Genomic DNA, 27,557 nt, shown 5'->3' on the forward strand with positions numbered 1-27,557 from the left:
GTTCTGCTATGCAATGTAAGCCATACAAACTGGGTAAAATGAATATAAATTACGCAAAACCTAGTGAAATTGCGAAAACCGATGGAAAATACCAAAAATTTAGAAAATTTCGACAAAAGTGAGGGTATTTATACGACAGCATGGGTGTATAAAAATTATTCCATTCTTCTACCGGTGCAATTGACAACTGATTGTGCTCGCTATCCGTGATGTTTAAGTCCTGCAGAATACACTGTTTCATATGCGGCCTCACACTGTAAGCCAGAAAAATATAAGGCACAGTGTCCAAATACTTGCAGGTCAAGATGACGAACACAGAAACAGTGGTCATGTGCCTGGGTGCAATATGAGGAGTCGATGCTCTTGGTCTCTTGGACTGTGGAACACCAAGACATCTGCTAGCCCATCATTTACAACATGAGGTTAAATTTATAGGTCATTACTTTTGGAGAACTGTTTGGAAATGCTCCACAGTGTTGAAAACTCCTCCAGTTTCCATATGTTACATAGTCTTCCACATTTTCGCCAGTTAGAAACACTACCTCTGTCTTTTATTTCCACCAGCCTACTGTATTGTCAGAGGAGCACACCCTACACAACGATATGCCAAGCTCTCTGTGAGAGCGAATGGATCCAAAAATATTAATTCGATTTAGCAACTGACATAGACCTCAAAGTCGTTCTGTGGAAAAAGAATGTATGGCGGTATAGATAGGTGTAGTTTTGCATTGCTTAGATATGGCACAGCAAAAAGCAATGTAGGTATCAAACTGCTTACGAAACTACAACATAGGAACATCCTGTTTTGGCTGATAGTCTACGGTCTCCTCCTAGTACAGGCGACAAAACTTCACGTAAGTCTGTGGAAGTGATCTGCTCTAATGGACGTGTATATTTAATGGGATCGCCATATATGCTCGACGTAAACACCTAGACGGAATTGGTTTTCGATGTATCGGAAGAGAGAGACGTGGTGAAATCTTATCATGTTCTCTACAAGACAACGTTACCGAAGTTTTCATACTTACTCCATCGGATGTTACAAATGATCGAGAACACAGAGGGATCCGAATTAAAGCTTGCTATTGAACGTAAAAATGACTGATTTATCTGACATACGAATAGAAAGCTTGAAAGCTACTTTTTTATATTGATATTTCATGCATATGAAATTCATGTATTACCCAAGTGTACCACAATTTAATTTGGAGTACTGTGACGTACACCACGATTGAATATCATACATACACATACGATTGAATAGAATTGGGGAGAAGAGGAGTTTGTGGCACAACTTGACGAGATGAAGGGATCGGTTGGTAGGACAGGTTCTGAGGCATCAAGGGATCACAATTTTAGCATTGGAGGGCAGCGTGGAGGGTAAAAATCGTAGAGGGAGACCAAGAGATGAATACACTAAGCAGATTCAGAAGGATGTAGGTTGCAGTAAGTACTGGGAGATGAAGAAGCATGGAGAGCTGCATCAAAGCAGTTTCAGGATTGAAGACAACAACAACAACAAGAACATGACATACACTAATTCCCAGCGTGGCACACTCTCTCAACTACGCCAGTTTGTCCACTAAACTAATATAAATCGGTTGTACCTGTTCTGGTGGAATGATGACTGCTTTTTCAACATTGTGAAAATGTGTTTTTAGTTCCTGGTCGCTTATAAGAGGTAAGATGACCTTAGATACAACCGTCCCACTGAAAATTTCTTTCTTATAACATAGATATTTTGGTAGATTGAATGTTTCCAGAAATTAAGGTTCTCACCTTTACTCAGATGGATGTTCGGAAATAACAAGGATATTCTGTGGTGGTCATTAGTTTTCACAGCAAAATAGTGGAAATTTTCTGCTCATTTAGGATGTGTCATCGATTTATGCACAGTAGAGATGTACAAGATATGTGTGACAGGTTAATACATGTATCAAATATATTGTTACAGAGCTCCGACCACTGCGGTCTTCTCAACCATCATCGACAACACTGTCGTAGACCGAATTCATAACGAAATAACGAGGACGGAGGGGATGCGAATTGTAGCTCGCTGTCGGGTGTAAAAATAACTCTACTTTTTTTTCTTGGCGTATGAATAGATAGTGTAAACCACTGTTCGGCATTGATATTCATGCATATAAAATGTTGCAAAATTTTGTTTATAAGACTTCCATAGACTCTAATTTTGAGTGCCTGGCCACGGACGTCTGCTGGTAGCGGCCGTCAGCAACGGGGTTTGTCGGTGCCGGCGCATTGGATAGCGATCTCAACGGCCACTGGTGACGGTGGCCGCCCCTTGGTGAGTGCAGTCCTTGAGCTTCCTATTCCTACCATGACATGTATATGGGGCCGCAGCATGCTGTTGACCATTCTTCTTTCAGAGAGTTATCTTTGCCCCATCAATGGCAATTATCAAGTATTTCATTATTGTTCCAGGGACTGGCATTTCCTAGAAACTCGTTTGGTTTCTGCAGACGTGAAACAGTATGTCATTGTCAACTCAACAATGACAAACGTGGAACACCACCAGCAGATGGATTTCTTTGTTTACCACCAACAAGAGTTTATAACAGGCCTGGGAAAGCAGAAGCTCTACTTACAGGAGCGTCCAGCTGCAGACTGGAAGCAGTATATCACTGTCAGTCCAACACCGACCAAAGCAGAGCACCTGAAGTGAATGGACCTCTTTGTGTACTATCACGGAAAGGTTAGAACAGGCCAAAAAATCGTTCAAATGGATCTAAACACTGTGGGACATAACATCTGAGGTCATCAGTCCCGGCCGGCCTGTGTGGCCGTGCGGTTCTAGGCGCTTCAGTCTGGAACCGCGTGACCGCTACGGTCGCAGGTTCGAATCCTGCCTCGGGCATGGATGTGTGTGATGCCCTTAGGTTAGTTAGGTTTAATTAGTTCTAATTTCTAGGCGACTGATGACCTCAGAAGTTAAGTCACATAGTGCTCAGAGCCATTCATCAGTCCCCTAGACTTAGAACTACTTAAACCTAAATAACCTAAGGACATCACACACATCCATGCCCGAGGCAGGATTCGGACGCGCGACCGTAGCAGTAGCGCGGTTCAGGACTGAGGCGCCTAGAACCGATCGGCCACAGCGGGCGGCCTAGAACAGTCCAGAAAAACGAGGGGAGGAGGAGGGGGAGGGGAAAGGGTGAGGGGAGATTGGAGGGGAAGTAAGACTGGTATTGTGCTGCTTAGTCTGTGTCCATACATCGAGGTGAAGACATGCACTGTCCTGATGGAAGGTTGTTTTCCCATAGCTGTGTGATATTATTACAGTGTTTCCACTTCATGTAGAACCAGGTCCTCGCTGCACTAATGGCGTAACGTAGTTATTGCTATTACATTTAATTTTTTTAATTTTTTTAGAGTTAACATCTTCCTCGTCCTAAGACACACTGGAAACATTCAAAAGAGGAACATGTTTACACACCCCTGAATGTTCACTCACTATTGGCTATCACGTCGTTGTTTGGTCCTACCAGCAGTAGGTTATTGGTGAAGTCCTCTACTCACGATAGTGTGTGAAACTTGCTAGCTGAATGTTTGTTTAAGTACTGTACGATGGTGTTAGGTGTTCATATTGTAGCATATTCAGTGCCAGATTCAGTGATCTCGGTTCAATATACACTGTAGCAACCATACCACAAGAGCAAGTTTACACTTATTCAGCTCGACAGTTCATTGATTTTAGTATTACATCTGCTATTTGCGCTGTTTACACCACAGTGATCATTTTAAAAATATAAGACTATAGCCTTTACACGATGCGATGTGTGGTCTGTCGGTGCAGTATTCATTGTAGCAAACGTAATAATCACACCTGGAGAGTCAATTTACAATTACTTACTTGATTTTAGTACTATATCCACTATTTGCCCTGTCACAATATTCGTTTTAAAAGCGTAAAAATACACGCCATACCACTGTAGCAAGCATACGAATCATACCTGGAGAATATACAATCATAGTACTTCATGCAGCAAATGAGTGTTTGTGTTTATTCAGTAGCTGTTTTTAAAAAGTAAATGAGCTTACATTACAGCTGTTGAGCTCTTACGAACAGCAACACTTTACGAGACACGCAGTGTGTTACTTAACGACGAGCAAGTGACCTGTGTAAAATTTCTCCGCAATCTATTAATCACCGAGTGAGGTGGTGCAGTGTTTACCACAATGGCCTCGCTTTTGGCAGGACGAGAGCTCGAACCTGCGTCCAGCCATCCTGATTTAGGTTTTCCGTGATTTCCCTAGAGCGCTCCAGGCAAAAGTCAGGATAGTTACTTTGAAAGGGGATATCTGACTTTCTTCCCCATCCTTCCCTAAACCCTTGGGACTATTGATTTCGCTGTTTGCTGGCTTCCCTAAATCAATCAACCAACCAATCACCTATTCCTCAGCCGTCCGTATACCAGCAATCTCAGCCTTCCAAATCATGCAAGAACATACACAAACACACACACACACACAAAACTCTTGTTCAGTACATTGGAGTATCTGAAACCTATACAAGACAGGTTCAGAGCATTTACCTGAAGAAGTAGAATAAACATGAGCAGTGATAGTTAACAATGGCAGCGAGTGTGGACACTGTTCTCCTCCTGACAGGAGAATCGGCGCACAGTGAGGTGATTTACGTAAAGACCTGAGCGTATCTCATTTATGTGGGACATATTATTTCAATGGCGTTCCTACACGAGTCTGATTTTACTTAGCTGAGGACCACTTTCAAGCAGGGCCGGCACAAAAAGAACATTTGAAAGCACATCGCTGTTAATTGTTCATTTCTTCATCCATGACGTTTGCTCAGGTATCTCTCTATTGCTCAAGGGGGCTCAGTCTTCCCGAGAAATGATTTTAAAAGGTTGCAGGAAGCATCTTGTTCTTGAGTCTGTTGCCCTCCTGTGACAGATTTCTGCAGGCCGGAAACATTGTATGACTATCAACAGATGGGTCTCTCTGTGTACCATCAATGACAAGTTAGAACAGACCTGGAAAACCGGTATCGCTGCCTACGGATGGAGGGGGGGGGGGCGGAGAGGAGGAGAGGGAGGCAGGAGAGGAGGTAGGGTGGGAGGTAAGACTGGGGCATCAGCACTAAACAGTCACAGGTCACTTGCAAGAGGTGCGGATTTTGGTACGCGATGGAATGCTTGCAGCATAAGACTCACCGGATTCAGGTGTCTAACAATATTTATTAGCGATCAGACTACCTGTTACACTGGGGGTTAGTTCTAAACATTAGAAAAATCAAAAGAGGCATTTGATTCCACAACAGAAGTCAGTGTCTCACTCCACGTTCGTGAGAGCTAATAGACGCAGCGAACGATAGCAGCACGTTCAACGGCACTCCAAGTGAGAAAACACACATCGGAGCTTAGCGAGACTGGCTAAGAGCGACAGGGAATTAGCGCGCCAGCGACCTGTCTGGGAACTCTCCATGAATACAGAAACATGGATTTTTAAATATTCGTGGGGGCGCACTATTTCTCCCTTCGTATTGTCGACCCATCAATCCACCAGCACTAAACAAGCTTTGGCCCATCTGATTAGTCGCTCCGCATCTTTAGGGCGCCTCTGATCGACCACAGTTAGATTGCTCTCCTTCACCTACTCTGTAGGTAGGGATGCTGCTGGACATTACAATATTAAACTCTAAGTTTGGTAGGAACAGCTTTCAGCTGAAAGCCAAAAGTCACTGCCGGTCCTAGTGAGGCCAGCAACAACACGGTTATCTATCACTTGGACCCAATATGATTCCTAGCGTGAGTGGGGACTGCTGTGGTAGCACTGTAACCTGTGTAAATTCACTGACGTTGCAGTCCTCAGCAGTAAGTAACAAGCTTGCTGCCTCTACTAAGATGTGTCTTTTTGTGGCCAACTTCTCTGTGACACCCTATAGGAGAGCCTAGGCGGTAGATAGAGTTACCACTAGCTTCTCTGAAGTGCAACTTCTCCCTCAGGCATCTGCCTGCAATTTGCAGGGCTCTAGTGCCATTGGAAGAAGTGGCAACAAAACGACTATTCTCTTTCGTCTGTAGGATGTATGAGTCTGGTGAAATGCCATCTGACTTTCGGAAAAATATCATCCACACAATTCCAAAGATTGCAAGAGCTGACAAGTGCGAAAATTATCGCACAATCAACTTAACAACTCATGCATCCAAGTTTCTGAGAAGACTAATAAACAGAAGATGGGGGAAAAAAATTGAGGATGCGCGAGCTGACGATCAGTTTGGCTTTAGAAAAGGCAAAGTCACGAGAGAGGCAATTCTGACGTTGCGGATGATTATGGAAAATGGTACAAGATGTTCGAAATTCTGAGAGAAATAGGGGTAAGCTATAGGGAGAGGCGGATAATACACAATACGTACAAGAGCCAAGAAGGTGTAATAAGAGTGGACGACCAAGAACGACGTGCTTGGATTAAAAAGGGTGTACGACAGGGATGTGGTCTTTCGCCCCTACTGTTCAAACTGTACATCGAAGAAGCAATGTTGGAAATAGAAGAAAGATTTAGAAATGGAATTAAAATTCAAGGTGATAGGATATCAATGACACGATTCGCTGATGACATTGCTATCCATAATGAAAGAGGAGAAGAATTACATGGTGTACTAAACGGAGTGAACAATCGAATGAGTACACAATGTAGACTGAGAGTAAAACGAAGAAAGACGAAAGTAACGAAAAGTAGCAGAAATGAGAACAGTGGGAAACTTGACATCAGGCTAGATGGTCACGAAGTAAATGAAATTAAGGAACTCTGCTACGTAGGCAGCAAAATAACCAACGATGGACAGAGTATGGAGGACATCAAAAGCATACTAGCAATGGCAAAAGGGGCAATCCTGGCCAACAGAAATCTGCTGGTGTCGAACATAGGCTTTAATTTGAGGAAGAAATTGCTGAGAATGTACGTCTGGAGTACATCATTGTATGGTAGTGAAACATGGACTGTGGGAAAACCGGAATAGAAGAGAATCGAAGCATTTGAAAAGTGGTGCTACGGACGAACGTTGAAAATTAAATGGACTGATAAGGTAACGAATGAGGAGGTTCTGCGCAGAATCGGAGAGGAAAGGAATGTATGGAAAGCACTGATAAGGAGAAGGGATGATAGGACATCTGTTAAGATTTTCGGGAATGAATTCCTTGGTACTAGAGGGAGCTGTAGAGGCCAAAAATTGTAGAGGAAGGTAGAAATTTGATGCTTCCAGCAAATAATTCGTGACGTAGGTTGCCAGTTCTACCCTGAGATAAAGAGGTTAAAAAAAAGTGTGTGAAATCTTATGGGACTTAACTGCTAAGGTCGTCAGTCCCTAAGCTTACACACTACTTTACTTAAATTATCCTAAGGACAAACACATACACCCATGCCCGAGGGAGGGCTCGAACCACCACAGGGATCAGCCGCACAGTCCATGACTGCGCCTTAGATCGCTCGGTTAATCCCTCACGGCTGAAGAGGGTGGCGAAGGAGAGGAATTCATGGTGGGCTGCATCAAACCAGTCAGAAGATTAAAAACCCCAAAGAAAAGTGTTACTATGTAGCTACAATAACCTAAGCGCTACCACTGTCCCCTACATTGTGTCTTTGTTTTCCTATCTTGGAGTGCACTTGATGGCTCCCAACAGCCATAAACGTAACAATGTACAAGTCATTATACTGTCAGTATATGGAAAGCTACCGCCACTCCCTTCTGGCGAGATCTTTTAGAGTCAGTTTTTGTGTTAATATTGTTATTACAATGATTTTTCTCAATTATTTTTACCTCGAAGACTGAGGATTCACTGCTCTAGTCAACAACACTGCGAGCAGAATTTGCTCGAAACTGTCCTACATCCACGTCCACCTACCTCTACTTTCCATTTCCTCCACTTTTGCTGGTTGCTCATATGTATACCTTCACTTTGTGTATACCCTGGAAGAAGTGAGGGTGCAGGGCGGGGACGGGGTGGAAAGTGGGGATAAGAGGCAGTGGATCGTGAAGGCAACTGTAGGACAATCCAGCAGCAGGCCCTCAAAAAATAATGAGATGTGAGGACAGTTGGTGATGTTATTAGTTCGAGAATGAGATTTTCACTCTGCAGCGGAGTGTGCGCTGATATGAAACTTCCTGGCAGATTCAAACTGTGTGCCGGACCGAGACTCGAACTCGGGACCTTTGCCTTTCGCGGGCAAGTGCTCTACCAACCGAGCTACCCAAGCACAACTCAGGCTCCGTCCTCACAGCCTTACTTCTGCCAGTACCTCGTCTCCTACGTCCCAAACTTTGCAACAGCTCCCCTGAGAACCTTGCAGAACTAGCACTCCTGAAAGTTCGCAGGAGAGCTTCTGCAAATTTTGGAACGTAGGAGACAAGGTACTAGCAGAAGTGAAGCTGTGAGGACGGGACGTGAGTCGTGCTTGGGTAGCTCAGTTGGTAGAGCACTTGCCCGCGAAAGGCAAAGGTCCCGAGTTCGACTCTCGGTCCGGCACACAGTTTTAATCTGCCAAGAAGTTTCTTATCAGTTCGACGTTGCTACATCTAGCCCCCGGATGGAGAAGATGGGTGGGCCCCCTCCTTCCCCAGGTAGAGCTGTCATGATGGATAAATTTGGCAATGATGCAGACTGTCCAAACTTTACGTTAGATACATTTATGTTGAAGTTCAAATGACAATCACTACAACTAGAGTTGATCCTCTGCAAGTCTTCCTTCATGTTCTTCCCATATTTTGCGACAGTCTTATTGAACTTCCAACTTATTTATAGAAAACAAAACTCTTTCCAAAAGTGTAGATGCTAAACTGTACTTTAAAAGGTATTAAATTTTATGCATGCGAACAGTAAAGGCCGACAACACATTCTTAGAGTGCACACATCTTTTACAACTGAATATTTCGATCAGTTAAGAAACGTTTGTTGCACTGTATATGAGACAATGTCCTGAATCCAATTACAAAGCTGTTCAGTAAATCCGTAGCTTCGTTTCGACCATATGGCTTCTCCTGTGTGTCGATATTTGTATATAGCTGGAGCTGAATATATGGAGAAAGGTGATTTTTCTCAAGGTTTGTTTATAGAATCTCTCTTTATTACTAGAGGCTTCATTTCTCTTCGAAAACAGGTCGTAATTTTTGACGTTAAAATATGTTCCATACTTTTAGGATGAACTGATGTCAGCGAAGTAGGTTAAAATAATGTGAATATCTCTGAACGCTAATTCCCACACGCAAGCTTCAGTTAACTGTTACTTGGTTGGTAGGGAGTTCTTTTATGTAATGATATTGTGAACTTAGAGGGTATTTAGTGGATGTCTTGAGGAACAAATGCAGTGGAATTCTATAAACCTCTTCCAAAGACGTCAAAGAGTGTCGAAATTACAGGGGCCAAAGCCTGTCGGTGGACCACCATTCCGGCTGCGAAGTGAATATGTACTCTGACAAGCTGCATACTATGTTGTTGTCACAGACATTCAACGACGTCCTAAAACTTGTCAGCTTCATTGTGATCGAGTTCCGCTTGCTATCTGTTAGCGTACCTTCGTTGTCGACGGGAGGTCTAGCGGTAGCCATTCCGTAGCGTCGTTGGATAACATTTGCAGACGTGGCTTCCGATATCCAATTTGTTTCTCAGGAAACCCTCCATAATTCCGCGACTATTTCTATATACTGGTTTGGTACACCTTGTAGAATAGTGTAGGCATCTCTTCATATACAGTTCCCTCCCGTCTGTGGTTACTTGTCTCAGTATGTCTTTTTTTAGAAATCGTATTATGACAAAGCAAAGCCAGAATTCAGCAGTACGAAACATTCTAGGTACACCCCCATTTTTGTTGTGAGGTGACCAGTGAATGACTGCTGATCAGCCGGCCGCGGTGGCCGAGCGGTTCTATGTTCTTCAGTCCGGAACCGCGCAACTGCGACTGTCGCAGGTTCGATTCCTGCCTCGGGCATGGACGTGTGTGATGTCTTTAGGTTAGTTAGGTTTAAGTAGTTCTAAGTTCCAGGGGACTGATAACCTCAGATGTTAAGTTCCATAGTGCTCAGAGCCACTTGAACCGCCACTGCTGATCATTTACTCAGTATACTGACTTCAAGCACAACCAAAACTTTTTTAATATTTCGTAAGATTGGTGAGAAGAATGGGACTTTGGCATGTCTCTCTCATTGTTATACTCAAATTCTTGTCTGCTTATTATAACTTTTCTTTGGCAAAAAGTCTCTGATTCTTATAAAATATGTGATAAACCTACCTCTGTACTGAACTACGGCGGATCTTTCACATCTCTCACTAGTTTGCTCGATACGTGAATGTCTCACGGATATTGTACAATACTATTGATTTTGATCCATTTCCATTCTGTCTCTTCATCCACAGATGAGGATCTCCGATAATCTGCAATATCTGTCCCGTCAAACCTAAAATGTGGAGGTAAATTACTCCCTTCGATTAACATTCATGTTATCTACAGTTACTGTTATCTACAGTTTTGTAGCGAATAAACAAACATTGGGCATCTCGCCTGGTTGGGCATGCGTAAAAACAACGAATCTCCCAGTCGTCAGCTGCTCTTGGATGGATGGATCAGTTCGGCTCCGTAGGGCATCAAAAGATTAAAACATTGCCTTCACCTTCCCGCTTTCAAATGGTGTATAGAAAAGACGTTTGAAATACTCTCACAAGAGCTGCTGTCTTGGAATTAGATTCGATCACATCAGTTACTAAACATAAAGTTGTCAATCTGTAATCTCCTCTACCAGCGCAGAAGTAATTTACAATTAAAATTCTCCAAAATTTCTCTGACAAGTTTTTAAACTCCTTTTCCCGAGCCGGGAGGTCAATTGAAACATCCATTTATCATGTTTGTGCGACGTTCGTGCGAACAATTAATTGTTGAGAACGATAGCCTATATACAACAAGAGTGTAAACGGTAAATATTCTGATACAAATACACAGTTACGGAAAATGGGTAATACCACAATGAGATACAACTGACAAGGATCAAATACGTTGGCATATAAACATTACAAGTACAGTAAAACGACAACACAAGACACCACGGCTCGAAGACAGGTGAACAGCATAATAAAATATAATGCAACACATCCTGAAATTAAGAAAATGGTGACATCTTATAATGTTAACGAAAATCCAGACATGTTGCAGTCGACAAGTACAGTTTGACCGCTCTCAGCAGCGCAACAGACATGAAAAATTTCATGATTCTGCACTGAGGTCCAGTAATCAAATGTGAAGTCTCTATTTGCTAGTAACAATGAAGTATACTCATGAATACTATATGATGCACGTGAAAAGGCCAGAGACAGAGGTCATTACTTTGCATAAGTGATTAGAATCATTGTATTGTAACGACACAATCCTAAGCAGATGAACTCGATACTATAAACTAGGCAACTTAGGGCAATATGACGAGGCAACATTGTGCCACGGCACTCACCAGGCGTCACCATACATCTGCTGGTCAGTGCCAGGATAGTTACCGAAATGAGGGACCCTTTGGCACGTGGCATATACGACCTCTGCAGTCGAAACGCCAACTCGTTTTGTCGCAAATAAATATTGGCCGTCTGGCCAGGTTGGGCATGTGTTAAAACAGCGAGTTTTCGAGTCGTCAGCTGCTGTATACTGATGATATGAACTTGCACAGATGGCGTTAGTATCGTGAACACAAGAGATAAAAGGGCAGTGCTTTGGCGAACTGTCATTTGTCCTCAGGTAATTCATTTGAAATTGTTTCTGACCTCACTGTGGCTGCAGACTCCGAACTCACAGTGGAAGCTGGGATATTCCATTTTAGAAATCTTTAGAGAAGTCACTATCTCGAGGCCTACAGTGTCAAGAGCGTGACGAGAATATCAAATTTCACCCTTTACCTCTCACCACGGCAATGCAGTGGCCGACGGCTTTCACTTAACCATCGAGAGCAGTAGCGTTTACTTAGAGCTGTCAGTGCTAACAGACATGCAGCATTCGTGAAATAAACGCAGAAGTTAAAGTGGAACGTACGACAAACTTGTCTCAAAGAACAGTGCGGCAAAATTTGGCGTTAATAGACTGTGGCAGCAGGCGAGCGATGAGAATGCCTCTGCTAGCAACACATCGCGTGCAGCGCTTCTCCTAGGCTCATGACCTTAGCAGTTGAGCCCTAGACAAATGAAAACTTTTTCCTGGTCAGATGAGTCCTGATTTCAGTTGTTACGAGCTGATTGTAAAACTAGAGTGACGCAGACCCCACAAAACACAAGTTGTCTATAAGGCACTGTGCAAGATGGCGGCTGCTCCATAATGATGTGGGCTTTGGCCAACTGAGCCGACGACTGAGTACAAATGTTTATGTTCGGCTACTTTGAGACCATTTGCAGCTGTTCATTGACTTCATGTACCTAAGCAACGATGGAATTTTCGTGGATGTCAATGTGCCATGTCACCATGCCACAATTGTTCGCTAAGGATTTGAAGAACATTAGGGACAGTTGGAGAGAATAATTTCGCCACTCAGATTGCCTACACGACTCCCATCCCACATTTATGTGACATAATCGAAATGTCATGGAGGCAGTATGTCTCAATTGTTCTCCAAGGGACTTCGTACGACTTGTCAAGTGGCTACATTACGCCGGGCAAAACGAGATGCGACACGATATTAGGAGCTATCCAGTCGAACTGAGACCCTCCTACCCACCAAGCCACCGGGTTGCTCTCCGCACGAATGGGCCTTATACTTGCAACGGCAGGGCGGAATTCAGCGTACCGCATTGAAGCCGGGATTCCCTAGGAGCAGGCACTTTGCGCTGCATAACGTACATAACGTGCTCGGTGAAATGCATCGTGCCCTCGACAGTAACAAAATAGTGAAGTTGTATTTCGGCAGAGCGTAATACTTAGTGCACCAGCGCTTTACGCCACACGTGACGGGTCAACTGGTTCTGTACGAGTTTAACTCGTTGTACGCTGCGTTCTAGTGAAGCAATTGCTGCGAATCAATCAATTATGGGTTGTAAAATTGCTAGAAAGTGTGCTAAAATAGTAGAATGCCCTCTGCAGCAACACTGAAGATTACTGAGCAGAAAGAAAGAAATGTGAACCATTTTCCCATGAATTTCATCTCTTCGAACCACATGCCTGCGGCCTCCGACCAAAAAGAGGAAAGAAAGAAATACGTTTCTCAGTTATTTAAATGAGAAGAAGGAAGACATATCCAGCTTTAAAAGCTGGAAGATCCGTCGAAACCACAGCCAAAAGAAGAAATAATATCCATTTTCTTCAAACCCAAGTCTGTGACTGTGAAAATATTTCTGCCCATCTTATTACACAGAATCGTTGCAGAGATGGAAGTGTTAAACAAAAGCGTCAAGGTTATTATTGTCCTCCAACAGCGGATTGTAGTGGAAGATATTCGTCCTTGCAGCTGTCGTCAGCATCGTTAGCCACGTTTACCACTAACACGCTTACGACTTCTCTTAGTGAAATTACTCAAGCCTTTGATCTCAAGTCGCCTTCCGCACAGCTGAAAAGCGAAACCAGCTGATAATAAGGAAGTCTGATATATGGTTTTCAGCTCTCCTCGTCGCCGACTAAGTGGTTGTCAATCAGTATGTTCAACAAATCCTCTGGATTCAAAAATATGTTGCTGAATGTTTTTCTGCGCTTCGCTAAGTCTGAATAAAAAAAAAAAAATCTTCTTCGTCGTCCACAGTTACCAGAAAAATGCAAGATTCTCCAGCTTTCCTCAGCTCCACTCGATCCTATTAACACTATAGGTTATGTTAGCAATTACGGTAATGATAACTTTTGAACGCACTTCCCAGACAACACGTTTGGACTGCATAGTTAATGCACTTGCGGTTTCATTATATGAGTAAACAAAATTGGGTGCCTGCCGATACAAAACGCCCTGTCCCGATAGCACGCCGCGAAGTTCTTGCCCCTTGAAAAACCCGGCTTCAACAGGATGTGGCGTCAGCCATCCGTGGCAGCCCCGGCATTATTCGTCCACGGCCGGGACCGTTCGCTATGCAAGGTCGTGCCAAGCATGGTTCGCTCTGAATATAACAGCGGTCGAAATCTTACTACAAACATTAGCTGCCGAAGTCTGTGGGTCGAGGCCAGCCTTCCACTACCGCCAGATGTTGGCCCGAGGCTGATGTAGGATTCAATTATACTACGACCTACTGGGTGTTACAAAGCCGAGCCGCCGAGCCACCATTCTCCACCACAGGATACCAGCATCCTCCCAGTACGTCACTCACTCCAGAACAGCATAAGTTTATTTAATTTAACCATTGAAGATAATGTGTCTATGCTGATAACAACAATGTGATATAGGACATTGTCTGTTAATGTTGGTCTGGGTTTGACGCATTCTGAAAAATACTTGGAGGTGAAATCACCCTGCTGCCTTACCTGCTACTGTGGAGAAACAATACCTGACATCATACTTACACCATAAAACATGCAACATGACACTAATGCACAGGTCATGGTAACAGCCATCATAAAAGTTATACCTAAGCGTTCCACGCAGAAGATACACACAAAAAGACGAAGGTGATACTTTGATCGGAATAGGATGCCAACAACACCGCGCATTAAGCAGTAACGTAGAAAAATCAAGCAAAAAATTACTGACTTTTTTATGTTGAGTCATCAGTCTTCAGACTGGTTTGATGCGTCCCACAACTAATTTCTCTCCTGTGCCAACGTCTTCATCTCAGTTCCTTACTTAACTATTCGAACAGAAAGTATAACACCATGTACCAACTTACAAGAGTTGTAAGGTAGCAGCATAGGGTATTACGTTGGAGAGGCAACCTATATGCCAAAACATGCCCCAGTATTTAGTAGTATAAGCAATTTTCCATCAATATGCGTTTGCGATATTGTAGATTCGTCTTTGTCCGAAATAGTTTTGCCCTATGACTACATCCAAGGGGAGAAAACGCATCCTTCTGTATCCCGCCTGGATAGGCGGCGCGTGGGTCTTCTCCTGTGAACTACTTCTGTTACATAGGCCGAGAGTGAAGGAAGCGAGTAGGAGCTAGAGAGGTAAAGCACTTCGGTACTGCATGTAACTTTAACACATTTAATAAACTCAAAAACACAAGTAAATATCAAATGCATACATAACTTTGGCTAGGATGATCACGCAGGTGTGAAGCCGTAATCTATGTCTAATCCTGTGAAGTTAAGATGACTGTTCTGTATAATCTCAAAGCTAACTAGTACTCGTTGCTGTCCAACTTTAACTGAACGTAACTAATACAAAGTCTCAATAGAAAAGCTAGCCCACTCGGTAGCAGAAGCGATATTTCGAGGCCGTCTGCTCTTGATGAAATCGAGTGAAATCATGACCGCACTCCCTGAGCTCCACAGCGTCGGCCAGAGGGCGCTGTGGTCGGCGTAATTAGTCTTCTCTCGTAGTGGCAACCTACGACAGCATGCAACTTCGTTGTGGCATCGTATTTATCGACGCCACACATCCGACCTCCATCTAAAATTAGAGTGCTTTTGGGTGCTGTTAAGAATGATCTTGGTTTGCGTAAGGCCAGTGTGTATCGCATTCCTTGTACCTGGGGCATTGCTTATATTGGTCAGACTATCAGGACCGTTGAGGACCGATGTACTGAGCATAAACGTACACGATTACAACAGCCAAGTAGATCTGCCACTGCCGAACATTGCTTGGATACTGGTTACCCTTCGTTACATAAAAATACCGAGATATTGGCATTCACGTTCAGCTATTGGGACAGCATTATTAAGGAAGCAGTTGAGATTAAATCAGCGAGAAACCTTCTAAACAGGGATGGAGGTTTTTGTCTTAACTCTGCTTGGAATCCCGCTCTCTCCCTTGTCAAAATACTGAGGGACAGAATCAATGTTACCTCACCTGCTAGTTCCTAGTCTTTCACTATCAATATCTCTGACTTTGTTCATCTTTGGTGGCACTAGTGTTCAGTTTGTGTGTGTGTGTGTGTGTGTGTGTGTTCTATCGTTCCCGAATTACTCCAAGAACCGAGGTTTTAAATTTGCCTGTACATCGCCTGTCCGTTGCAGTTTGTGCCATGGAAATAGCGGGATGTGCTCCAGCCGAAATATCGGCGGTCGCTGTAAAAATAACATGGCTGAATTCGCGTAAGTTGTTTGAAAAAGGTAGAGGTATCGTATACTACGTGTTTTGCACTTTACGTTGTGCGTCATCTATTAACAGGAAAAACTTTTGCTATTGTAAGTAGCCCGTTTGTATGTTGGCAGTGCAATAGACTATATTAATATCGCTAACAGCGCCCTGCGCCCTCGGCAAGAGACTCTGTGGGTGGACGGACTAGCAGTTAGCGAGTGGATAGAGAGGTGTATGAACATGTTTGTCTTAGTGGAGACTGTGTTTGTAGGACATGCATTGTAAAGTGATACGCAAGGAAATGTAAAATGAGGGTGGGTGTTCTTGGTGATGCCTGGGCTGTGCAATTATGTACAACTATATATAATTTTTAGAACTCGATGTCACATGAAAAAGATAAAATTTTCTAAATACGTTTTTTACTCTTCAACAAAATCTTTCTTTTGCTGACCATATGCCTCTTAGTAGCTAGAATTTATAGCAGTTAGAATCTTTTAATTTAGATGGATGTACCGTAGTTGCTGTGCTTGTTGTAATTGCTGTAGCTCGTGTTATGAAGATTTTCTGTGAGGTAAGTGACTAATAAAAAAAAAAAAAATGAGGATCGTGATTAGAAATGAGTTTAGGCAATTACCAGAGTTGGACGTAGTTTCATATTTCTTTAATTTAATTTTATTGTTTGGATTTCTAGCAATTCAGGGCCATGCTTTTGTCTTAATTATTGGAAGTCGTGTTGTCACTATATAGCAATCAGATTGCGTTGAGCTTGTATATTGTGCTTAGTAAATGAATAGTTTAAGCTCGTGTTGTCTTTGCCAGGGAAAATTCTATAGGTCAGTGTTCAAACAATAAAAATAAGTAAAGGCTTAGTTTCAATATCTCTTGTCAGTGAAAAGCGAGCATTGTCAATGTCCTATTATGAGGTGGGAAAAAGGGTTGTGTATGAAATTTTGTTTAATCGTTGTGCTGAAAGTTGTGGCACACGACACATTCATAACTTTTGCCGTTTCACACTCTTGCGCCTCGTGTTTTCTGCGTGAACAGAATTATATCATTGGGTGCCCTCGCATTGCACTGACAAAAGGCAGCGCACGTTTGTTATTTAGTTAACAAACAGGACAATATTTGCGGGCTCTGTTTAACGCGTACAACACGCACAGAGTCCACAATTGACAAACTTCCGGTTGAAGCTGTGATGGTGAGACTGTTTGTACAATCATTGGCGACTCTTTTGGAACAATTTCAATGCAAGTATGCACTGTTTGTTTGCTACGAGACCATACGAGGAACCTAATTCCTGTCCAATTTTTGCACGAAATGTGTAGGAACACCGAACTACCGTCCGCAGGAGCTTATAAAGCGTACTTTTAAAGGGTATTTCATTAGTTTTAGGTCTTACGTAATTGCTCTTTTTGTCAGTTTGTTATTTAGTGAAGCGGTCGTCGGCGCAGCGATTGCGTTATGTGACTCTTATTTCCAGCATTCGTTGTTAGTGAAATGGAAGTCTCTATTTACCAATATACCGTTTTAAAATTATGCATGTATTTTAAGACGAAGCGTATTATATAGTTTTTCAAATGAAAACATTTTGCACTAAGGGATTTACAATTTCCAGATTTACATGATATTGGCCAGTTTCGGCTTTGTTAGCTATTGTCAAGCAGCATTCACTCAGACAACCTTGTAGATAGGAGAATCACAGCTACTAGCCATCATATTGAGTGTTAATGAAACGCTTCAGCTAAATTTAGTACTTTATTTTTAGATCAGTATCGATTTCATGACACTAAGAGCTAATTATTGAGGTGAACGAATAACAAAAACATTAGAGTTAAAAAAACTTGGAGCTTTGTACAATGTTCAGAGCGTTTACTTATATGTTCACCTGAAGATGCTAGGCTTTTAGTGCCATGAAACCAATAGTGATCTAAAAATAAAGGAATGAGTACAGACGAAGAGGTTTATTAACACCAAGTAAAATGTGACAACACATATAGCACGAAAACCTGTTCGGCAGACCACAATTGGAGCTACATATAATCACTAGCGTCGTCACTGAAAATACACAACATTTCACGCACCAATGTAAAATTCGTTCTCTTGACATGTCCACATAGATGTGATACTTTAGTGTTTATGTGGCTCCACGTGAGGGCTGGTGGATTCATTTGCATGCTATATGTTGTAGGGATACAGAATTCGTGGATTTTTCCGCCTGCACGATATACACCGTCCAGCCACATTAATGTGACCACTTGGCAAAAGCCTGAATACCACATTGCAGCGCGGACTTGCAGGAAAAGAGTCAATAAGTTTCTGTAAGGTACAGACTGGTAAGAGGAGCCATGCTGACTCCAATGTCTTGGCCAGCTGCGCTAGGTTTGTCAGCTGAGGACCAAGGTGCGAACAGCCCACCCGCGGTGGCCCCACAGATTCTCGATTGAGTTTAATTCCGTAATGTCTGATAACCAGGAGAGTACGATAAACTCATCCTGTTGCTCTTCGAACCACGCACATACACTGCGAGCTGTGTAACACTTTGTATTGACTGCCGGTAGATGCTATCGCTCCGAGGAGAAGCAAACTGCATGTAGACGTGGCCAGTGTCCTCAAGGATAGATGCATAGATGAGTTGATCCAATGTAACTTCCAGAATGTCGATGTCAGACAGACAATTACATGAAAACATTTCCCAGAGCATAAAGCTCCCTTCTGGTTGCAGGGTATGACGCTTCACGACGTATTCGCCGACATCCAACTGTCTAATGGAACACAAAACTTTTGTCTTTTTTTTTCATGAAAGGGCCACGTATTGCCACTCAGCCAGTATCGGTAATGAAGTGCAAATTCCAGCTTTCGTGTCTGATGAGCAGCAGTCAGCCTGGATGGATGAACGAAGTGCCTGCTGCGGAAGCCCTCACGCAACAACGTTTGGTGAGAGGTCGCTGAGCATACACTTTCGGTAGCCCCTTGGTTCAACTGGGCGGTCAGTTTCTCAACTGCTGCACGTCTGTATACCCGTACATATCTTTGTAGACGTGTTTCACCACAGTACCCTCGGATCCAATTTTAGATAGTGTTATTTTGGCATGCACGGTATAGTTTAACCAGGCAGCATGTGAACATTTTGCAAATTTAGCCGTTTGGGATAAACTTCCAAACTTAACAAGATCACCTGTATAACGTAGCATGTTTATCTTCTGCCCATTAATTCTGAACACCACCTCAGCAGTTTCTCGAAATTGGTCTATAGCTTCCTGGATGTAAGTGTTGAATATAAGAGGAAAGAGAGCACATCCGTGTCTTACCCATTTTCTAATTATTTGCTTCTTGTTCCTGGTAACAGTTCCTAATCACTTACATCCTATTCTTATAGAAACTATCACACGAATGTCTTTATACTCCATTCCACTTTTCCTCAGCACTCTGAACATCGCTTAGCAGATAACGTTATGCCTTTTCCAGGTCTAGAAAGACAAAATAAATTGGATTATTTTTCTGTGACTGCTTTTCGATCAGGAGTCTCAGTGCCACAATCTTCTCTCGTGTTCCCAAACCCCTTCTGAAACGAAACTGATCTTCACTCAGCATATTCTCTCCCTTCTCTTCAATTATCTGCAGAATAATTTTTATGAGAATTTTTGATACATTTGATATTCGGCTTAAAGTTCGGTACGGTTCACATTTTGTGGCTGCTGCCTTCTTCGGTATAGGAACAATGATGCATTTCTGGAAGTCTGTCGGTATCTCCCCTGTGTTATAAATGAACCTAATATGTTTAAGCAGCATCATTTTCATGCTGTGACCAGTATCCTTTGTTAGTCCTGCAGGGATGTCATCAGTACCCGTTGCTATGTTGTCCTGTAGTTCTTTTAGAGCTCTGTCAAATTCTTCTTACAGAATGTCATCCTCCCTTGTCATCTTCGTCTAGTTGCTCTTCTCTTCGTACTACTTCCTCCGAAAGAGGTATTCCGGCATACAACTCCTCAATATATTCTCTCCATCTCTTTACCATGTCTTCACCAATCTTTCCCCTCTTCATTTCCTATTGTGCATGAGAGTGTTGTTTTACGTTTGCTAAAAGATTTATTTGCTGTTCTGAAGGCTTAGTCAGTTCTTCCGTTTTGCATAATTTCGTCCACTTCCCAGCATATCTACTGAAGAAAATTTTATTTTACTTTCCTAGTTTATCATCTGACTAAATTCCTTAGTCTTCTGAAATCAGCTTTTTCTTCCATGAGTGCTAGTTCTGCAAGGTTCGGAGGAGAGCTTCTGTGAAGTTTGGAAGGTAGGAGACGAGGTACTGGTGGATTTAAAGCTGTGAGGACGGGGTCTGAGTCGTGCTTTGGTAGCTCAGTTGATAGAGCACTTGCCCGCGAAAGGCAAAGATCCCGAGTTCGAGTCTCGGTCCGGCACACAGTTTTAATCTGCCAGGAAGTTTCAGCTTTTTCTTGTTCATCAGTTGCGTTTTTGTATAATCTTCTGTTTTCTATAAACTGAATAACATCTGCAGTAAACCATGACCTCTTTTTTTTTCTTTAACATCAGCAATAAATGTAGGGTCTATCAAAAAGGACTTTGCATCTATGAGAAATCGTATTGATTTATCCATTTAACCTACAGACGTGATTTTGGTGTCATTACATAACATAATACATCAAGTATTTTACCGTGTATCTAAAAACGTTAAAAGCACCTTCCATTGTTTATGTGGCACACATCCCATCTGAAGTCGATTTTTTGCCAAACTCACCGCAGAATATCAGATATGACTTCTCCAACTGCGAAACAGATCCAGCTCAGAGTACTTATAGCGAATCTGGTAAGGCTGGATCAGATAAAATACCCGTGGTGACTCCCCAAAAGAAACATCAAGAGTTGTCAGGTCAGGTGAACATGCTGGCCATGCAACTGGCGCACCTCGTCTCACTCACAAATGTGGAATATTTAGGAAATCTCGGACGTCTTACCAGGCACAACTTCCTCTGTTTTCCTTGTAGTTGACACTATGAGTAAGTACATAATATGAAAGACAATCAAACAATTTTACATCACAGATGGATAGTCTATATGAAACTCAGTGATAGTCGAAATTCGCAATAGCTTGTCATTGTGGATTCACTATATGACGACCCTAGAGGTATATCTTCAGGTCATATAAAACTAATACTTCACTTGACACGAGTTCGAAGGTTTAAGTGCAGATAAAAACATGTCACTGATCGGGAAAATGTTGGATGAGACGGCAGATGGGCATTCTATCGCATCGACTGACAGAAATTAACAGTCTTTGAACGCGGAGTGATAGTTGGACTAGACACTTGGGACATTCCATTCCGGAAATCATTTACGAATTGCATATTCCGAGAGCCATAGAGTCAAGAGTGTGCCGAGAGTAGCAAACTTCAGGCATTGTCTCTAACCAAGGTCAACGGCAGTGGTCGATGGCCTCCACTTCCTGACCGACAATAATGGCGTTAGCGTAGAGCTGTCAGTGCTAAAAGAGAAGGTACGTTGCATGTAAAAACCAAAGGAATCAATTTTGGGACGTACGACATACATATCCGATCCGACAGTGCTCCAACATTTGATATTAATAGGCTGTAACAACAGACGACCGACGAGCGCCTTTGTTAACACCACCATAGCGCCAACAGCGTCGGCTCGTGACAGCATCGGTTGGACCCTAAACGACTGAAAATCCATGGCCTGGATAGATAAGTCACAGTTTCCGTTGGTAAGAGTCGATATTATGTTTCGAACGTGGTGCAGACCTCACGAATCCAATGATCCAAGTTGTGAGAAGGCACTATGCAAGCTGGTGGTTGCTCCTTAGTGGCTGTATTCACACAAAATGGATTGGATCCTGTGGTCAAACTGAACCGAACATTGGATGGAAATGGTTATGTCCGGTTACGTGGGGACCATCTGAATCTATTCATGTATCTCATGTCTCTAAGCAACGATAGAATTTTTGTGGATGACAATGTGCCGCGTCTCCAGTTTGAAGAACAGTTCACGCGAATGATCCGGCCACCCTGATCACCCGACAAGAATCGTTTGGAAAATTCATGGGATGTAATCGAGAGGTCAGTTCGTGCGCGAAATCCTGCACCAGCAACACTTTCACAATTACAGACAGCTTCAGATGCAGCTTCTCTCAGTTTTTACGTAAGGGATTTACAACTACTTGTTGACTCCACGTCACGTCGACTTGCTGAACAGAGCAGAGACAAAGGGGTCCGACACAATATTAAAAGATATCCCATGACTTTTGTAGCCTAATGTACAACACTCAGTTTGTACTTAAGAACACGATAGAGCTGGCTGGTACATAACACGATCCAATAAAACTTCACTTCAGTGTATGGATGCTGCGGACCCATGAGCAAATGAAATTTTTACTGTTATTTATTGTTAAGTATTTCTCTGTGCTATGGATGTCACTGAATAAAATATAAACATATCATGGAAATATTACCTAGAAATGAAAATAGCTTCTGAAACTAGTTTCGTGAAACCAACAACCCACCGTCCGTTCTCATTATACGTGGGCGTTTCTCCAATACTCATTAGGCAAATAAACCATTTAGCATGTACTAATTTTTGCAGTTCACTAACAAATACACTTAGGAAACAGAAGTTTCCATCGGATTTTTCTCCCTCTGTAAATATTAATCGCAAAAGCAAACAGATTTCGCTAATGACGATGCAATTTCATTTGCGAGCGTAAAGGAAGGTGAAACATTTTTCTACGGCAAAGTTCTGTTTATTTTATGACATCATAACCGGTGTCGCCCCACAGTGGCTACCTCCAGATGCTACAATAGGGAATAAACGAAAGGCTTACATTAAGACCTTACAAAGGGTAAAAATGTATTACTGCGTTTTCTTCTGAGTTAAACAGTGTGTTACGTAATGCGCAATTAAAATATATTTGGATCGTGCCTATGGGTGGCATCTGATAAACAGAATTCAATGCGTTGTCACACTAAACACAGCACTAAAAATTAGGTAATTACTTACATACACAGCTTAGAAGTGTAGTAATAAACATACTAAAACAGGGTTCTGCAAAATTCATTCCGTGATTGGAAAGAAAATTATATCGACCATACATGTCCTTTGATTTGAAATTTAAGGAACAACCAACGCGAACAATAAAGCTCCTTTAGGGTTACATGTAATAAAAGAGGCCGTAATACTGGTAATACTGCTGCTACTTAAACGGTCAGATATTTTAGGACCGGAGATTTGCATTGCAAAAGCGAAGGAATAAAACTCGTCAAAAACCTGGATGAATTTGGAAGAGAGGCGTATTTTAACATTTACGACGATATATTCAGATGAGATGATCGCTGCGTCCTGCATATGTCCTCCAGCTCGTGATGATGCATCCCTGCAGCCAAGTGCTGCGCTGTGCCGTTCGGATCCCATATTCATATCCATAAACGGAAATACCTCGCAGCAGGGAGTGCTAGCGATCTGCGGCAGAAATCCACCGTTCGGTTCGTGTCGTCTCTTTTGAGCTTATGGGCAGTGGTGTAAACATCCAGTAGCCCGAAGTGGAGAGGCCACCAGCCGTTAGAAATGTGTACCATAACGGTTGCTCCTTTCTTTTTTATTATGGAGACTTTACTTAGTTTTAAATGCAGTTTCACTGATTTAGCGACCTTGACCCACATTTACGTTTTGCGAATAACTGATATACTTTTATTGCAAATTAGACGTATGTTAGGGTTTTTACAATTAAAGATTTGTGTTATAGAGGACGCACGTATTTACTACAAAGAGTAGGGAAAGACAATTGCAGCTGTATGCATCTAAATAATTCCCTGTTTTGGGTATGATGTTTAGTTTGGTTACCAATGCCGCCCTTCGATTTGATCTAAATGAAGATTACTTAATCACAAGTAGACCTGGTGAAAATATTGTTACTTGTTGTAAGACCTTAATATAGACTAGCTTGTAAGTTATTCCTAGTGCAGCAGCTGAATACTGTCGTCTTTTGGGGGTGGTGGGAGGGGGACTTTCACGACTGACCGAGCGAGGAGGCGCAGTAGCTAGAACACTGGACTCGCATTCGGGAGGACAACGGTACAAACCCACGACTGGCCATCCAGATTTAGGTTATCCGTGATTTCACCACATCGCTGTAGGCAAAATTCCAGGATGGTTCCTTTGAAAGGGCACGACATATTTCCTTCCACGCCACTGACACAATACAAGCTTGTGCTCCGTCTCAAATGACCTCGGTATCGACCGGACGTTAAACCGAATCTTCCTTCCTTCCTTCTGGTCATTATTGTGTCAGAAAATGTGACTCCGTCAAGGGTAAACACAACAAGACTGTAATCCATCTCCTTAAACTGAATGTTGGTTTCTACAAAGTATTTTTACGCATCGGAAAAGGCGCATAACGAAGCTTTTCATTTACATTAATGATTGGCCTCTGGACTCAGCTCTTTACTTCTGAACGATTTTAGATCATAGTTTCTTCCTACAGGAGATGATCTCCCCAACGGACAGCAGAGGTGCGTGGTTGGCAGCGACATGTAGCACGACTACGGCTCCTTTTCTATTTTTGAATGTACACAGTCTTTCGACTGTTGTTATCGTTCTCCAATTCCTCTTATTTCTGTGTTTTTATTCCTCCGTAATTTTTTTACCTAAAATATTCTTGTTTGCATATTCCACTTTCCGTCCACCTGTAACATTTATCTCAGGCGCTTCACCGTTTCGTGGGGGAGATGGCCCGTTCGCTGACTCAGCATCTTCAGCACTTTTTGGGCAGCGCCGTATTACAGCTACACTGAAAGCCACTGCCGCCATGTGGCTACGTCACTCAGAGGGTGGGGAAGGGAGAGAGGGGAAGAGTGAAGATTGAGCTCGTCCAATGTGAATCGAGACATCGTCCACCCTCCACCCCGCCATATTGCTCTCGTCCAATAGGGCTCATTCGAGTCCAATTTTGTTACAAACTATTATTATTTCAAACAATTATTTGATCGATCGGCGTGGGGGAGGGGGTGTCAAGACATCTGTGTTGCACGCGACTCCATTGTCTACACCGACGTCGACGCTGCGCCTACCGCACCACGCCGCTGTTACCCGAGTTTTCGAGCGCACCGACAGTTACTGTTGTGTTCCGATTGGCTGGACTTGTCACATGCACACGCCGCAAACATTTTGCATTTGCATTTTTCCAAATTCGCCGAGACGATGTCGGTGGCGTCCTCTGTTAGCACTTGACAGACCTTGTTCTCCGAGAGAGAGATATTATAAATCTTACTCCCGATAATTCAGATGTAAATACAAATTAAAGTTACGTGCTCTTACCTACTCATGTCCTCCTCCCTGTCGCCCATTAATACTTAGATATATTATTAATAAATGTCTGTGACGTACGTAAATACACTCACGGATGACATATCAAAACACATCTCCGATATAGGTACGTACATCTCCGTATACGCCACAACGCTAGCCGGCAGGTAAGTGCCTTGAAGGCCAGCAGTTCGTAAGCTCGATGAACAGCGCTCCACTTGGGTGGAACGTTCACATCAATAACAATAATGATAATAAAGCCTAAGTTTACCACTAAAATACACATTAAAAGCAATCGATAAATCACCCTCCCCAACACGTGAGAACTTCGAAAAGTTAGCCATGTCATCGCAAATCGTTCGGTTTATGCTCCATTACAACCTAATCAAGGGCGCCTGTAAACCCGTCACTGTCATGAGACTCATCCTGTGGTTGTATTCGAAATCTGTGATACAATGCGGTAGAAGTATAATTATCCCTAGATGAGTGGAATCTTCTGTGTAGTGTCTCAATGCTGATTGTTGCTTTATTCCATCGAAACACTCTCTCCCTCTCGGTAACACTACGCCACGGTCACCTTATCCAGGTGGACGTCGACACTGTGCATGTGCGTCACCGCACAAAAAGGGTAAAAGTTTCAACAGCATTCCTGTAACGTCTGATGCTCATATCGTGAAATAGTTTTCCATCTACGCTACTTGAGTATCGAAAGTTTAATTATGATCAGCCTGTAGAACCACGATGAAATACTGTCAGTAGAAGCACGCACTGTATTATCAGACTATTCTGTATGGTACCGTTATCATCTGTTCCTCAAATCGAGGGATCACTAGACTACCGAAAACAAGATTCAGTGTTCAGTCTTTTTAGTGGCTTTGATGCGGCCCGCTACGAATTCCTACCCTGCTCCAATCATTTCAACTCAGAGTAGCAGTTGCAATAATATACGTCGTCAATTATCTGTCGAATGCATTCCAATCTCTGTCTTCCTCCTCAGTTCTTACCCTCTACTGATCCCTCTAGCACTACGGAAATTATTCTCGAGTGTTTAACGGATGTCCAGTCATCGTATAGCTTCTTTTTGTCTCTGTTTTCCGTATGTTCTTTATGTCGCCGATTATCCGGAAAACCACCTCAATACTTATCTTATCAGCCTAGCTGATTTTCAACATTCTTCTATAGCACCATATCTCAAAGGTTTCGATTCTCTCCGTTCCAGTTTTCCCACACTCCGTGTCCTGCTACCGTACAATGCTGTGCTCCAAACGTATATTCTCAGAAATTTCTTCCCCATGTATTTGATATTAGCAGACTTCTCTTGGCCAGGAATGCCCTTTTTGTCAATGCTAGTCAGCTTCCTACATCTTCCTTGTTCCGTCTCCGTCAAGGATTATTTTCCTGCCTAGGTAGCACAGTTGCTTAACTTCCTCTACAACGTGATCCTGAATCCTGATCTTAATATTCTCACTGTTCTCATTTCTGCTATTTCTCATTACATTCGTTTTCCTTTGATGTACTCTGAATCGGTATTCCGCACTCATTAGACTGTTGATTCCATTCGATAAATCCCCTAACTTTTCTTCACTTTCAGTGACGATGACACTGTCACCAGCGAATCGTATCATTGATATCCTTACATCCTGAATTTTAATCCTGTTCTTTAAACTTTCTTTTATTTCCGGAGTTGGTCCGTCGAAGTATAGACTGAACAGTAGAGGCGATAGATTACAGCCCGGCCTTACACCTTTTTCAATCCAAGTACTTCATTCTTGGTTTTCCAGTCTCGTTGTACCCTCTTGGTTCTTGTACATATTGTAGACTAACCGTCTTTACCTGTAGCTAACCCCTATTCATCTCAGGATGTCGAATATCTTTCATCTTTTTACAATGTTCAACGCTTTTTCCATGTTGACAAATCCCATGAACGTGTCTTGATTTTTCTTCATTCTTTCTTCCATTATCCGACATAATGTCAGAACCACCTGCCCGTTGCCCTCATTCTTCCTAACGCCATACTTATCGTCATCAACTAGTTCCTCAATTTTCTTTCCCATTCTTCTCTGTATGATTCTTGTT

This window comes from Schistocerca serialis, chromosome 2 (genome assembly GCF_023864345.2).
Source record: "Schistocerca serialis cubense isolate TAMUIC-IGC-003099 chromosome 2, iqSchSeri2.2, whole genome shotgun sequence".
In the NCBI taxonomy this organism is placed as follows: domain Eukaryota; kingdom Metazoa; phylum Arthropoda; class Insecta; order Orthoptera; family Acrididae; genus Schistocerca; species Schistocerca serialis.